Below are 15,672 nucleotides of genomic sequence, written 5' to 3' on the forward strand. Positions count from 1 at the left end.
GACAGGTACTGACCCATAGAGTTCCCCCTGTCCCATCACTGACAGGTACTGACCCATAGAGTTCCCCCTGTTCCATCACTGACAGGTACTGACCCATAGAGTTCTCCCTGTCCCATCACTGACAGGTACTGACCCATAGAGTTCCCCCTGTCCCATCACTGACAGGTACTGACCCATAGAGTTCCCCCTGTCCCATCACTGACAGGTACTGACCCATAGAGTTCCCCCTGTCCCATCACTGACAGGTACTGATCCATAGAGTTCTCCCGGTCCCATCACTGACAGGTACTGACCCATAGAGTTCCCCCTGTCCCATCACTGACAGGTACTGACCCATAGAGTTCCCCCTGTCCCATCACTGACAGGTACTGACCCATAGAGTTCCCCCTGTCCCATCACTGACAGGTACTGACCCATAGAATTCCCCCTGTCCCATCACTGACAGGTGCTGAATTGCAGCAGGCCACTTTTCATATGTAAGTCTGAACAGCGTTGAACCTAGTTCATCACTGAGGGTACAACAGATGAGCCCAATCTTCTTGACCTCTGCACACATTAGAGGAAGTGGTTCACTGAAAAGCAAATATGAGTAGTAACCCCACTATTATTCAGGGGCTGGAGAGCCTTTACAGCACAACATAGACCATTGATCAAAACTGAGATGTAAGGCTCATATAGTGAACAGTGTTGTTATTCATTCTTTCTTACATAACGGCATCACTGGCAAGGCCAGCATTTATTGCTCATCCCTAGCTGCCCTTGAGAAGGTGGTGGTGAGCTGCCTTCTTGAACCACTGCAGTCCATGTGGTGGAGGTACACCCAAAATAGGGAGCTCCAGGACTTTGACTCACCAACGTTGAAGAGCTTTGATGCCGGAATGATGTGTGACTTGGAGGGCAACTTGGAGATGATAATGACCCTGTACACCAGCTGCCCCTGTTCTTCTTTACAGTGGAGGTGATGGGTTTTGGGAGCTGCTGTTGAAGTTGCCAGCTTGTCAAGGCATCTGCGTCATCAGAGAAGTGGGGAGGAGGGAGGGAATAGTGAGCTAAAAACCCAATTCCTATTTTTAATGGCTCATTCTTCACAATGGTACAGAGTGGTCAAGATGGCAGCACTTTCTGCCAATTCCAAAGAGCATGCAGGGAACTATTTGACATTAAAAAAGTGCATCTTGCATGGACATTATATCGAGGAATCGAGTTGTTGATATATTGAGGTTTTTTTTCTACATGAAGCATTCATCAGTTTTACTTTGGATCACAAAGGCACCAGCTGTCAAAGATTTCTTGTGCGAGTTATTATTGTGAGATTTGTTGACGGATGTTGACAAGATTTTTGACACAACAAAATACAGTCAAAACATCCATTAAATGAAAAGAGAGCAATGATATTTATGCATAATGCGTACAAAAATCACTCCTGACATCACGCCATGCATATTGTAGATGTTCCTGTTATCACGGTGCCCTCCATCATTAGGTTGTCCATGGGAAGAGGGAGGGGGTGAGCTTACCCATCCTTGGCAAAGTCAGACCCGGAGAGGTTGTGGAATGGGAGATGTGCGGGAAAAACAAGGTTTGTTTTAAAATGCAGCAGATAAAAAGTTAGTTGCTGTCCAGTTTTTATCAAAGTGAGCGGGTAGCCACACCAAAACTGGAATACGGACATACTTGGGAGGGGACGATCATCAACCACATCCCATGGTGCTATTTCAGGGAAAAGCGGGAATGTTCTCGCCAGGTTCCCTGGCTAATATCAACCAACATCACTATCATTTTAAACTTAAATGATGGGAAATTATGAGGACATGAAAACAGAGCTAGCTAAAGTGAACTGGCAAAGTAGGTTAAGGGATAGGTCAATAGAGATGCAGTGGCAGACATTTCAGGGGATATTTCAGAATACACAGAATAGATACATTGCAACAAGGAAGAAAAATTCCAAGGGGAGGACTCAATATCCGTGGTTAACTAAAAAACTTAAAGATGTATCAAACTTAAAGAAAATGCATAAAACTGTGCAAAGATGGGTGGCAGGTCAGACGATTGGACAGAATATAAAAAACAGCAAAGAATGACTAAAAGATTAATAAGGAGGGAAAAATTAGAGTACGAGAGAAAGCTGGCTAGAAATATAAAAACAGATAGTAAGAGTTTCTACAGATATTTAAAAAAGAAAAGGGTTAACAAAGTGAGCACTGGTCCAGTGGAAAGTGAGTCTGGGAAATTAATAAGGGAAAATAAGGAGATGGCAGAGGAATTAACCAGGTATTTTGCATCAGTCTTCACCATAGAGGATACAAGTAACATGCCAGAAATAGCTGTAAATCAGGAAATGGAAGGGACAGAGGAACTTAAGAAAACTACAATCACCAGAGAAGGGATACTGAGCAAATTGTTGGAGCTAGGGGCTGACAAATCCCCATTAACTTGATTATTCAAAAAGGGAGGGAGACAGAAAGTAGGAAACTACAGCCAGTTAGCTTAACCCTGTTTTAGGGAAAATGCTAGAAGCTATTATTAAAGATGTGATAGCAGGGCACTTAGAAAAATTCAAGGTAAGCAGGCAGAGTCAACATGGTTTTGAGAAAGGGAAATCATATTTAACCAATTTATTGGAGTTCTTTGAAGAAGTAACTGGTGCTGTGGATAAATGGGATAAATGTAGGTAGGAAAACAAGTAGTGAAGAGGACATAAGCAAGCTATGAAGGGATACAGATAGGTTAAGTGAGTGGACAAAGATCTGATACATAGTGTATAATGTGGGAAAATGTGAAATTGTCCATTTTGGCAGGAAGAATAAAAAAACATATTATCTAAATGGTGAGAAATTGCAGAGTTGTGAGATGCTGAGGGATCTGGGTGTTTGAGTACACAATTCGCAAATGGTTAGAATGCAGGTTCAGCAAGAATTAGGAAAGCTAATAGAATATTATCGTTTATTGTGAGGGGAATTGAATATAAAAGTAGGGAGGTTATGCTTCAGTTATACAGGGTATTGATGAGACCACATCTGGAGTACTGTGTGCAGTTCTGGTCTCCTTATTTAAGGAAGGATGTAAATGCATTGGAAGCAGCTCAGAGAAGGTTTACTAGACGAATACCTGGAATGGGTGCGTTGTCTTATGAGGAAAGGTTAGACAGGCTACGCTTGTATGCGCTGGAGTTTACAAGAGTAAGAGGCGACTGGATTGAAACATATAAGATTCTGCGGGGTCTTGACAAGGTGGATGTGGAAAGGATGTTTCCCTTTGTGGGAGAATCTGGAACTAGGGGTCACTGTTTAAAAATAAGAGGTCGTGCATTTAAGAGGAGGATAATATTTTTTTCTCAGAGGGTCGTGAGTCTTCAGAACTCTATTCCTCAAAAGGCAGTAGAAGTAGAGTCTTTGAATATTTTTAAAGCAGGGATAGATAGATTCTTGATAAGGGGGTGTAAGGTTACTGGGGGTAGGTGGGAATGTGGAGTCGAGGTTACCATCAGATCAGCCATGATCTTATTGAATGGTGGAGCAGGATTGAGGGGCTGAATGGCCTACTCCTGCTCCTAATTCATATGTTCATATGTAACCAACATCACTTAATACTGATGATATGATCATTATCTCAATGCTGTTTGTGGAATCACAGAATCTCAGACTTGTTACAGTGCAGAAGGAGGCTATTCAGCCCATCGTGTCTGCACCAGCTGTCCTACTCCCCCGCCTTCTCCCCGTAGCCCTGCATATTCTTCCTTCTCAGATAACTGTCTAATTCCCTTTTGAATGCTTCAATTGAACCTGCCTCCACCACACTCTCAGGCATCGCATTCCAGACCTTAACCATTTGCTGCTTGAAACAGTTTTTCCTCATGTCATTTTTGCTTGTCTTACCAAATACTTTAAATCTGTGCCCTCTCGTTCTCCATACTTTCACGAGTCTCTCTATCTACTCTGTCTAGACTCCTCATGATTTTGAATACCTCTATCAAATTCCTCTCAGCCTTCTCTTCAAGGAAAATAGTCCCAACTTCTCCAATCTATCTTCATAACTGAAATTCCTCATCCCTGGAACCATTCTTGTCAATCTTTTCTGCACTCTCTCCAATGTCCTCATGTCTTTCCTAAAGTGCAGCGCCCTGAACTGGTTGCAATACTCCAGCTGAGGCCGGACTAGAGTCTTATACAAGTTCAACATAACTTCCTTGCTCTTGTCCTCTATGTCCCTGTTGGTAAAGCCCAGGATATTGTATGCTTTGTTAACCACGCTCTCAACCTGTCCTGCCACCTTCAATGACTAATGAACATAAACACCCAGGTCCCTCTGCTCCTGCACCCCCTTTAGAATTTATTTTATATTGTCTCTCCATGTACTTCCTACCAAAATGAATCACTTCACATTTCTTTGCATTGAATTTCATCTGCCACCTATCCTCCCATTCCACCAACTTGTCTATGTCCTTTGTGTGTGGAATCAGAGGAGATAGGGGAAGCGTTAAATGAATATTTTTTGTCAGTATTTACAGTAGAGAAAGAAAATGTTGTCGAGGAGAATACTGAGATACAGACTACTAGGCGAGATGGGATTGAGGTTCACAAGGAGGAGGTGTTAGCAATTTTGGAAAGTGTGAAAATAGATAAGTCCCCTGGGCCAGATGGGATTTATCCTAGGATTCTCTGGGAAGCCAGGGAGGAGATTGCAGAGCCTTTGACCTTTATCTTTATGTCGTCATTGTCGACAGGAATAGTGCCGGAAGACTGGAGGATAGCAAATGTTGTCCCCTTGTTCAAGAAGGGGAGTAGAGACAGCCCTGATAATTATAGACCTGTGAGCCTTACTTTGGTTGTGGGTAAAATGTTGGAAAAGGTTATAAGAGATAGGATTTATAATCATCTTGAAAAGAACAAGTTCATTAGAGATAGTCAGCACGGTTTTGTGAAGGGTAGGTCGTGCCTCACAAACCTTATTGAGTTTTTTGAGAAGGTGACCAAACAGGTGGATGAGGGTAAAGCCGTGGATGTGGTGTATATGGATTTCAGTAAGGCGTTTGATAAGGTTCCCCACGGTAGGCTATTGCAGAAAATACGGAAGTATGGGATTGAAGGTGATTTAGTGCTTTGGATCAGAAATTGGCTCGCTGAAAGAAGACAGAGGGTGGTGGTTGATGGCAAATGTTCATCCTGGAGTTTAGTTACTAGTGGTGTACCGCAAGGATCTGTTTTGGGGCCACTGCTGTTTGTCATTTTTATAAATGACCTGGATGAGGGTGTAGAAGGGTGGGTTAGTAAATTTGCGGATGACACGAAGGTCGGTGGAGTTGTGGATAGTGCCAAAGGATGTTGTAGGTTACAGAGGGACATAGATAGGCTGCAGAGCTGGGCTGAGAGATGGCAAATGGAGTTTAATGCGGAAAAGTGTGAGGTGATTCACTTTGGAAGGAGTAACAGGAATGCAGAGTACTGGGCTAATAGGAAGATTCTTGGTAGTGTAGATGAGCAGAGAGATCTTGGTGTCCAGGTACATAAATCCCTGAAAGTTGCCACCCAGGTTAATAGGGCTGTTAAGAAGGCATATGGTGTGTTAGCTTTTATTAGTAAGGGGATCGAGTTTCGGAGCCATGAGGTCATGCTGCAGCTGTACAAAACTCTGGTGCGGCCGCACCTGGAGTATTGCGTGCAGTTCTGGTCACCGCATTATAGGAAGGATGTGGAAGCTTTGGAAAGGGTGCAGAGGAGATTTACTAGGATGTTGCCTGGTATGGAGGGAAGGTCTTACGAGGAAAGGCTGAGGGACTTGAGGTTGTTTTCGTTGGAGAGAAGGAGGAGGAGAGGTGACTTAATAGCGACATATAAGATAATCAGAGGGTTAGATAGGGTGGATAGTGAGAGTCTTTTTCCTCGGATGGTGATGGCAAACACGAGGGGACATAGCTTTAAGTTGAGGGGTGATAGATATAGGACAGATGTCAGAGGTAGTTTCTTTACTCAGAGAGTAGTAGGGGCGTGGAACGCCCTGCCTGCAACCGTAGTAGACTCGCCAACTTTAAGGGCATTTAAGTGGTCATTGGATAGACATATAGATGAAAATGGAATAGTGTAGGTCAGATGGTTTCACAGGTCGGCGCAACATCGAGGGCCGAAGGGCCTGTACTGCGCTGTAATGTTCTATGTTCTATTTTGCAGTTTTACACCATCCTCCTCTCAGTTCACAATCCTTCCAAGCTTCGTATCATCCACAAATTTTGAAATTGTGCCCTGTACACCTAGGTCATTAATATATAACAGGAAAAGCAGAAAAGTTCCCCTCGGGAACTCCTTCCTCCAGCCTGAAAAACATCTATCAACCACTGCTCTTTGTTTCCTGTCACTCAGCCAATTTCGTATCCATGTTGCTTCCGTCCCTTTTATTCCATGAGTTAATACTTTGCTCACATGCCTGTTGTGTGGCACTGTATCAAACGCTTTTGAAAGTCCATGTACATCACATCAACTGCATTGCCCTCATCAACCCTCTCTGTTACCTGCTCAAAAAACTCCAGCAAGTTATTCAAACATGATTTCCCTTAAAAAATCCATGCTGGCTTTCCTTAATTAACCAACATTCGCCCATGTGACTATTAATTTTGTCCCGAATTATTCTTTCTAGTAGTTTCCTCACCAACGAAGTTAAACTGGCTGGTCTGTAGTTTCTGGGCTTATCTTTACGCCCTTTTTCGAAAGTGTAACGTTTGCAATTCTCCAGTCCTCTGGCACCAACCTTGAGTCTAAGGAAGACTGAAAAATTATGGCCAGTGCCTGCGCGATTTCCACCCTCACTCCCCTCAGTATCCTTCGATTCACTTCATCTGATCCTGGTGCTTTATCCACTTTAAGTACAGACAGCCTCTCTAATACGTCCTCCTTATCAATTTTAAACCTTTTTAGCATCTGAATTACCTCCTTGTTCAACATTGCCTGGATTGCATCTTCTTCCTTGGTAAAGACAGATGCAAAGTATTCATTTCGTACCTCAGCTATGCCCTCTGTCTCCATGCGTAAATTCCCTTTATGGTCCCTAATTGGCCCAACTCCTCCTTTTACTACCGTTTTACTAGTTATAAGTCTATGGAAAACTTTGGGATTTCCTTTAGTGTTAGCTGCCAGTCTCCTTTCATGCTCTCTCTTTGCTTCTCTCATTTTCTTTTTCACTTCATATCTGGACCTTCTATATTCAGCCTGATTCTCAATAGTATTTTCTACCTGGCATCTGTCATAAGCACACTTTTTCTTTTTTATCCAATCTCTATCTCTTTTGTCATCCAGGGACCTCTGGATTTATTTATCCTACCTTTCCCCTTCGAGGGAACAGAGCTTGGCTGTGCCCGAGCTATCTCTTCTTTGAAGGTAGCCCATTGTTCAGCTACTGTTTCTCCTGCCAATCTTTGATTCCAATTTATTCGCCCCAGCTCTGTTCTTACCCCCATTGAAGTTGGCCTTCCCCCAGTTAATTTTTCTTACTCTGTATTGTTCTTTGTCCTTTTCCCCGGTCAGCCTAAACCTTATGATGCAATGATCACTGTCCCCGAAATGATCTCCAACTGATACTTGATCCACTTGGCCCACCTTATTCTCAAGAACCAGGTCTTGCAGTGACTCCTTTCGTATTGGGCTAGAAATGTACTGCTATAGAATATTTTCCTGAACACTCTAGGAACTCTTGCCCCTCACTGCCCTTTACACTACTACTATCCCCCTTTATGTTTGAATAATTAAAGCCCCCCATTCTAACGACTCTATAATTTTTGCATCTCTCCATAATTTCTTTGCAAATTTGTTCCTCCATGTCGTTCCCACTAGTTAATGACATAGAGACAACACCGAGCAATGTAACTGCACCTTTTTTGTTCCTTAGCTCTAGCCAAATTGATTCTGTCCTCGACCCCACTGGGATATCACTTTTCTCCAGCACTGCAATGCTCTCGTTAATCAATACCGCCACCCCTCCCCCTTTTTTCCCTTTCCTATCAAGTGTTCTAACAAAGTGTTCAGGAATATTCAGTACTCAGTCTTGCCCTTCTTTGAGCCAGGTCTCTGTTATAGCCACAGCTTCACATTCCCATATGTCAATCTGCGCCTGTAACTCACTAATCTTATTAACAACATTCTGTGCATTCACATTCATGCACATTAACCCTGATTTAGACTTTATTACTTTCTCCCTTACTCTGACCCCATACAATAACTTACTATTCTCTACTCTAGTGCTAGCTATCTCTCCCAGTATTCTGTGCACCTTGGTATTCCTCTCTGATATTTCCTGCTGGTTCCCACACCCCTGCCAAGTTAGTTTAAACCTTCCCCATTAGCATCAGCAAATCGTCCCACAAGGAAATCTGTCCCAGCTCTGTTCAGATACAACTCGTCCAGCCTGTACAGGTCCCACCTTCTCTAGAACTGATCCCAGTATCCCAGGAATCTAAAGTCCTCCCTCCTGCACCATCTTTCCAGCCACACATTCATCTGCACTATCTTCCTAGTTCTATAGTCACTTGTGTGTGGCACTGGGAGCAATCCTTTTGAGGTCTTGCTTGCTAATTTCTTACCTAGCTCAGTAAACTCTTTCTGCAGGACTACATACCTCTTCTTATCTATGTCGTTGGTACCATTGTGGGCTGCAACTGCTGGCTGTTCACCCTCCCCCCTCAAAGGTTTTTGCAGCCATTCAGTGGCATCCTTGTTGTGTGCAAATTTGGCAGCTGCATTTACAACAGTGACGACGGGCTGAATTGTCCTGACTTAATATTTTTTCCTACTTCAGGAGTGTTTTAGGGTCGTGAACCTGATCGTCACCGTAGTGGACCTCCTGGTTGCTCCTTACCAGAGCAAACCTATTAAGAGTCTGTCTCCGTTCTTCCCAACCAATTAGGGAGGGAGGGCGGGATGATGTGGCTATTTTGTCAGAGGAAGGATTTCCAATGAAAGGGCCAACAGCATATTTTACAGAAGCTCACCAGGACTTGGATTTATTTAGCCTATGGTGAGGAGACCTGGGAAGGCTGGTGTCCCGGGGTCTCCTACTCTTACTGGAGGTCCTGCTGCAGGAGTTGAGGGGCTGCAGTGAGGTGAGCTCTCCTAAGGACAGGGGACAGAGGGCACCTTTTTCAACCAAGCAGGCATGGATAGAAGTGGCCGAGGAAATCAGCAGCAGCAGTGTAACCCCTCTGACCTGGAGACAGTGAACGAGGATGATCCATGACCTCAGGAGGGCACGACAGGTGAGTGGTGTAACACTGTCAGGTGCCAAGATCCACACTCTGACTTGCACAGCATTCTCCTGCACAGCATGTCTCAGGTCAACACACCTTGCGGTTCCACTCATTCTTCTCTCTGCAGGCACCTCACATCCCCATCTGAGCAACCAACACTCAAACTCACCTTCAGCCTACTGCCATCTCGTATCCATGCTTCACAGTCACCAGACACAAATGTTGTCCTTCACTCCTCTGAACAAAAGCCATTCCTAACACTCCTATCTCCCTGCTTTCTCTCCTTGCAGGATAAGAGATCAGACAAATTGGCAAGAGTCAGAGTCACGGGGTTGCAGGATGCAGGGGGTGAGGGGGGTGAGGAGGATGGTTTTGGGCCTCCAATGACAGGCACCATATCAGCCATTGGCAATGCATGCCCGCCAGGTCCACCAATCAGATGGAAGACCACTGGAAAGATCTCATGTGGTCATCCATCTTATTGGTGTTTGTAAGAACTCGTTGAAGCACTTTGGGACATTTAAGAGAGATGCTAAACCTTGATAAAACACTGGTTAGGCCTCAGTTGTGTTTAATTAATTTTGGAAGCATGTCAAGGGCTCGAAACCAGAGGACACAGGTTTAAATTGTAAATGATTGGTAAAAGAACCAACAGTGACATGAGGACATAACAAGCTGTGATCTGGAATGCACTGCCTGAAAGGGTGATGGAAGCAGGTTCAATGGTAACTGTCAAAATGGAATTGGATAAATACTTGAAGGAAAAGTAACTACAGGGCTACAGGGAAAGAGTAGTTGAGTGGGACTAATTGAATATCTCTATCAAAGAGTCGGCACAGGCATGATGGGCTGAATTACTCTATGATTCTATGTGGTGAGGCACTAGACAAATATTATTATTTCTTGTCTTCTTCCTGGCATTTCTTCATGGACGAATAGTACAGAAAGAGGCCATTTGGCCCATCAGTTCCATGCCAGTATTTATGCTTCACATGAGCCTCCTCACATCCCTCTTCATCTCACCCCATCAACATATTCTTCTATTCTTTTCTTACTCATGAACTTACCCAGCTTCCCCTTGAATGTATCTATGTTATCGGCCTCAACTACTCCTTGTGGGAGACAATTTCACATTCTAACCTGTCTGGGTCAAGGGGCTTTCCCTCAATTCCCTATTTGATTTATTAGTGATTATCTTCTAGTCATAGCCCCTAGTTCTGGCCTCCCCAGCAAGTGGAAACATCTTTTTTACATCTACCCGATCAAAGTCTTTCAAAATCTTGAAGCCCTCTATCAGGTCACCTCAGTCTTCCCTTTTCTGGAGGAAAGAGCCCCAGCCTGTTCAATCTTTCCTGATGAGGTATAACTGCTGAGTTCTGGTATCATTCTAGTAGTGCCCTAATCACGATGAGGTTTCTGCCTCAACATATATCCCCCAATCAATACAACAAAAAGCAAGGCAGATTAACCAGTCATTTACCAGTCATGTTGGCTGTGGGAGCTTGCTGTGCACAAAACAGGCACCTTTGGCTACAAAACAACAGTCATTGCGCTTCAAGTTGTATTGTAGAAAATGCTTGGAGCTGTTTCAAGGTGATAATGTGTTATATTATTGCCTTCATCACTCTTCCTGTTGCTATTTCATCTTTTAACCCTCCCCCTGCCCTGCCACAGCTCATGAAGAGGAATGGAATGTTGTGACACAAATTTCTGAATGTTTGATCTAACAGCAATCTTATGAACTGCCGCATGTGACTAAAACTCCCCCTCTCCATCCACATACAACGCTGTCTTGTTCCTCTTTCTTGAAGATGTCAAGTGTTCCTTTTGCTCAGGCTCCACCGATACCCAGTTTCCAGCATGAGATCGGGACACCCCAGCCGAGGGTTGCTCGGGATGTCCCAAAGTGCTTTACAGCTAATTTTGAAGTGAAGTTGATGTTGTAATGTAGGAAACGCAGCAACAGCCAATTTATGTACAGCCAGATCGCACAAACATCACTGTGATAATGACCAGATGATCTGTTTTAGGGATGTTGGTTGGTGAATAAATATTTGCCATGAGGCTGGGGAGAACTCCCTTGTTCGTCTTCAAAATAATGCCGTGGGATGTTTTACATTCACTTGAGACAGCAGACATTTATCTCCTCATCCGAAATTCGGCACCTCCAACAGTGCAGTGCTGCACTGGCAGCATCAGCCTGAATTTTGTGCTCAAGCCTCTGGAGTGGGGAAGTAAACCCGCAACTTTCAAACTCCAATCCGAGCGTACTACCAACAGAGTCACAGCTGACATGAGCATTGCAGCTGCGCTCTTGGCTGGGTCCGGCAGCCTCAGCACAGCTCAGGGAATCAATCTCTGGACTTTTTACATAATTATTACTCCTCCATCAACATGCTCTGTGGGGGGGGGGGGCAGTGGTGAGGGGTGGGGGGGGGAGGGTGTGCGGTGGGTAGGGACAGGGAGACCTTGAGGGTATTGTGGAACTTCAGGGGATCTGCACTGAGTATTAAATCACTACAGAACCCGATCTGCGGACTGACAGATCACAAAGAACATTAACTACAGCAATGCTGCCTATGCTGTCTTGTATTGATTTTCAGTGGGTGGGTGAAGGAACAGTAATACAGACACACATACATGCACATGGCTGAAAAGCACTCCCATCAGCATGGGTGAGAGGATTTATAATTACCTCACGAATGACGTGCTTTCATCAGCAGCTGGGAATCTTGTTAAGCACATTCATTCTCCTCCCCTTCAGAACTCCACTCTGCCATCTGCAGAATACTGTCGAACAGTAGAGACTGAAAGCCAGCTAGCTTGGGAGAATCCACACTGACACATACAGACACACACACACACACACACACACACATATATATACATATCAGACACACAAACACACACACACACACTCTCTCAGGAGTAAGACTCGCACATGCTCCCACACACTAACCCAGCAGTCCTACCACGAGGAGCCTCAACTGATCATCAGTGTGGAATATACCTCCTGTACCAAGACTTCGAAGAATAGGAAAGAGACGAGGGGAGGAGGTGGTGGTAGTCGTGGGGGGAGGGAGCGGAAGGGAGCAGGGCTCATTGGCTGCAAGATGCTGTGCAAGGGAACCACGATGATCACTGTTAAAGGCGGATCATCCAGAGTGCCTCAGCTGGTGTTTCTGCCTTTCATCGGGAGGGAACTTCTTCTGATCTGAAATGCTGCTTTTCTGAGGTTAATAAAAAGGAGAGAGAGAGAGGCGCACACACAATTGAGGAGAAACTAAGGATGCAATTGCTGCCAATCTGCAGGTAGGTGGGGCTTTATCTACTTATATAAAGAAGCAATTGCTTTTCTGGAGAATAAAAACTTTAGCTCTTCATGCATTATTTTTCTATTTCTGCCAGTTTTTTTGTTTTTACTATTTACTGGAGCTGAAAAGCAGTCTGTCACTGCTAACTGCAGCACAGCCATACTGAGGTTTTAGAACGGAATGTCTTCTATTCAGAATCTTGTCTGAATCTTTTTTGCTGGACTTAGACGGAGCTTTTAGTAAGGGATAATTTCTGCCTGAGCGTGGGTTACAAATCTCACAAGCATGTGTGTGTGTGTGTGCAAGGAATGTTTGTGTGTGTGTGCTTGTGTGTGTGTGTGTGGAAAGCTCTGATTACCTCCATTCAAAATAGCTGCACTCTTTAACCAGTTATTCTCTTAACCCTTCAGGGTGATCTGCACCCATGCAGCAAGACCTCAATATTAAAAACTTCTTTTCGCAAACTTTTCTACCCCACCACACATCCCTGAATGCACTGCCTGAAATGCAGTGGAAGCAGTTTAAATAGTAACTTTCCAGAGCGAATTGGATATGCACTTGGAAGAGGATAACATTTCAGGTCTATGGGGAAAGAGAAGGAGGTAGTGGGACTAATTAAGCAGCTCTCCAAAAGAGCTGGCACAGACATGATGGGCCAAATGGCCTCCTTATGTTCTCTATGATCTCTCTGAGTTAGCCAAAAGCTTCAGTAGGAATTTGGGCCAATGCTTCCTTCTCCTAACTTGAAAGCATGTTTGTAATAAAGAACTTGCATTTATATAGTGCCTTTCCTGACCTCAGGCTATTCCAATGAAGTACTTTATAAAGTATAGTCACTGTCGTAATGTAGGAAATGCAACAGTCGATTTGCACACAGCAAGGTCCCAGAGACAACAATGAGATAATGACCAGATAATCTCTGACAAAGCAGCACACCCTCAGTACAACACTGAAAGTGCCAGAATTCCTGTGCCCCTCCTATTGGTGGGGAGTGTCAATGAGAAGTGTCATGGGAAGTGTCGGTGAGGATTGTCCTGTCGGTGGGGAGTGTTGGTGGGGAGAGTATTCCCCTGTAGGTGGGGAGTGTCAGCTGTGACTGTGGGTGGGGAGTGCTGCCCCCTGTTGCTGGGGAGTGTCTCACCCTGTAGGTTGGTCTAGTGACGAGTGTCGTCCCCTGCAGGTGGGGAGTGACAGTGAAGAGAGTCAGTGGGGTGTGTCAGCTGGGAGTGTTGACTCCCCCTGTAGGTAAGGAGTGTTGGTGGGGAGCGTTGCTGGTGAGTATCAGTGCGGAATGTCACTTGTTGTGAACATGAATCAGAAATTCAGACGATGCAAACCCAGATTTTCAGAATACGCTGCCTGCAGTTGAGGCAATGAACTGTGAAATCACAACGTTCCTCCTCCCACCCTTTCTCACCCTCATCCAGTGACCAGTGTCAGTGCCAAAGATTCATGGGCAGTTTTGAGCAATGCTAGAAAATCGCAATCTCAGTTAGCAAGCGATGAACAAATGTGTCTATGTCCCACTCTCTCTCTCCCTCACACACACAGCCACACAGAGGCTGATACGCACAGCTTATTCAGGAAATGAATCACTTTAAAAGCTCTGTGTCTGATATCTTTTGCTTGTATTACAGGCACTGCACTTCACCAGTAATTCATGGCATGAGGCCCTTGAGTTGTTTAACATGATAAGGAATATTAAAAACTCAAGGACTATAGAACATCTTCTTTCTCATTGTAATTATTAATATTCCACTCAAAACTAAATTGAGCATCATTTTTGCATGTCTCCTCCTGGGGCCTGTATTTGTTTAGAAGCCAGTATTTACGGAGTTAATACACAAAACTTTCCTTTTCTGCTACTGATGGTACTGATGCTACTGATTAACTATTACAGGATGATTGTAGCAAAAATGCCACCAAAACTGTAAATCCTGCTGAGATTCTGTGAGTTGGGTTGCCAATTTTGCTTGGACCTATTCCAGGAGTTTTCATGACATGACCTCTGATCTCCATTGGTGGCTTGACACAGTCGGGGTCTGTCAACTCCACTTCTCAAAAGCGGAGGCTCTCTACAATTCTAAAACTGAACGGAATGAGCCTGATTTTTTTTTTCACAAGGCCACTTGTTTCCTATTCCTGTTTCTTATGTGATGGGAGAGTGAAGTCATCGAGTTTTCTGGTGAATCTACATCAGACGCAGAGAAAACATCAGCAGTTTAAGGCCTGGTCTTACCATAATCTCAACCAGGCAAAACTTAACTGAAGCCAAGAACCGCATTTCAAATATCATCTCCAACAGCAAGGAATAGCAGGTTATGCAGATAGGGTGAGGTGATGTAAGAGTTTGAGGAGGCTCAAGTGGAGCCTAAACACTCACATATACTTGTTGGGCCAATTCACCCGTTTCTGTGCTGTACATTCCATGTAACCCTGCTGTCTTGTTCCATTAAAGACCTGGCAAAATATGGCCTGACCCTCACATGTAAAATCAGGCAGGCAACCTGTTGGCATCCAGAAGGCACCAGTTTCCTTCTCATTAATACAAAGATGGCTCACATTATGCTACAGCTGTATAAAGCTCTTTGGTTAGGCCACATCTGGAGTACTATGTTCAGTTCTGGGCCCTGTACCTCACAGAGTATACAATGGCCTTGGATGGGGTTTGGTGCAGATTCACAAGCATGGTACCTGGACTAATAGGGTGAAATTATAAGACTAGGCTTGTATTCCTTTGTTGCTGTACTTGATATGTTTAAGATAATTAAAAGATTCGAGAGGGTAGATGGAAATAAACTCCTTCCTCTGGTGGGGGAGTCCAGAATAAGATGGCATAAAATCCGAACTAGCCCTTCCAGCTCTTCTCCAAACAAAGGGTGGAAATCTTGAACTCCCTTCCCCAAAAAGCTGGTGGAGCAGGAGGGGTGTTGGGGGCTGCTTTGTTAGGCAAGGATATGAAGGGTTACGGACCCGAGGTGGGTTGATGGAGTTAAGATACAGAACAGCAATGATCGAATTGTATGAGGCTCAAAGACTGGAATGGCCAACTCCTGTTCCTATTAACATGAATGGACAGTGTCTGTGGAGAGTGGGGAAGGGAGAGGGGAGGTTGCATTGTTTACTGCCAGT

At 44.4% G+C, this 15,672-nt stretch overlaps 2 protein-coding genes across 5 annotated transcripts in view; one reads left to right on the top strand and one right to left on the bottom strand.

Annotated features, from left to right (window-relative positions):
- Positions 1-15,672, bottom strand: part of LOC137368229 (dedicator of cytokinesis protein 2-like) — a 1,222,644-nt gene that overhangs the window by 549,390 nt on the left and 657,582 nt on the right. The window lies entirely within an intron of this gene.
- LOC137368256 (INSYN2B protein-like) overlaps positions 12,390-15,672 on the top strand; it is a 133,527-nt gene continuing 130,244 nt past the window's right edge. For all 3 annotated transcript variants that reach the window (XM_068028711.1, XM_068028712.1, XM_068028713.1), the window contains exon 1: positions 12,390-12,538. The gene's annotated coding sequence lies outside the window, so the exon portion shown is untranslated. The remainder of the gene's footprint in view (positions 12,539-15,672) is intronic.

This window comes from Heterodontus francisci, chromosome 1 (assembly GCF_036365525.1).
Source record: "Heterodontus francisci isolate sHetFra1 chromosome 1, sHetFra1.hap1, whole genome shotgun sequence".
Taxonomy (NCBI): Eukaryota; Metazoa; Chordata; class Chondrichthyes; order Heterodontiformes; family Heterodontidae; genus Heterodontus; species Heterodontus francisci.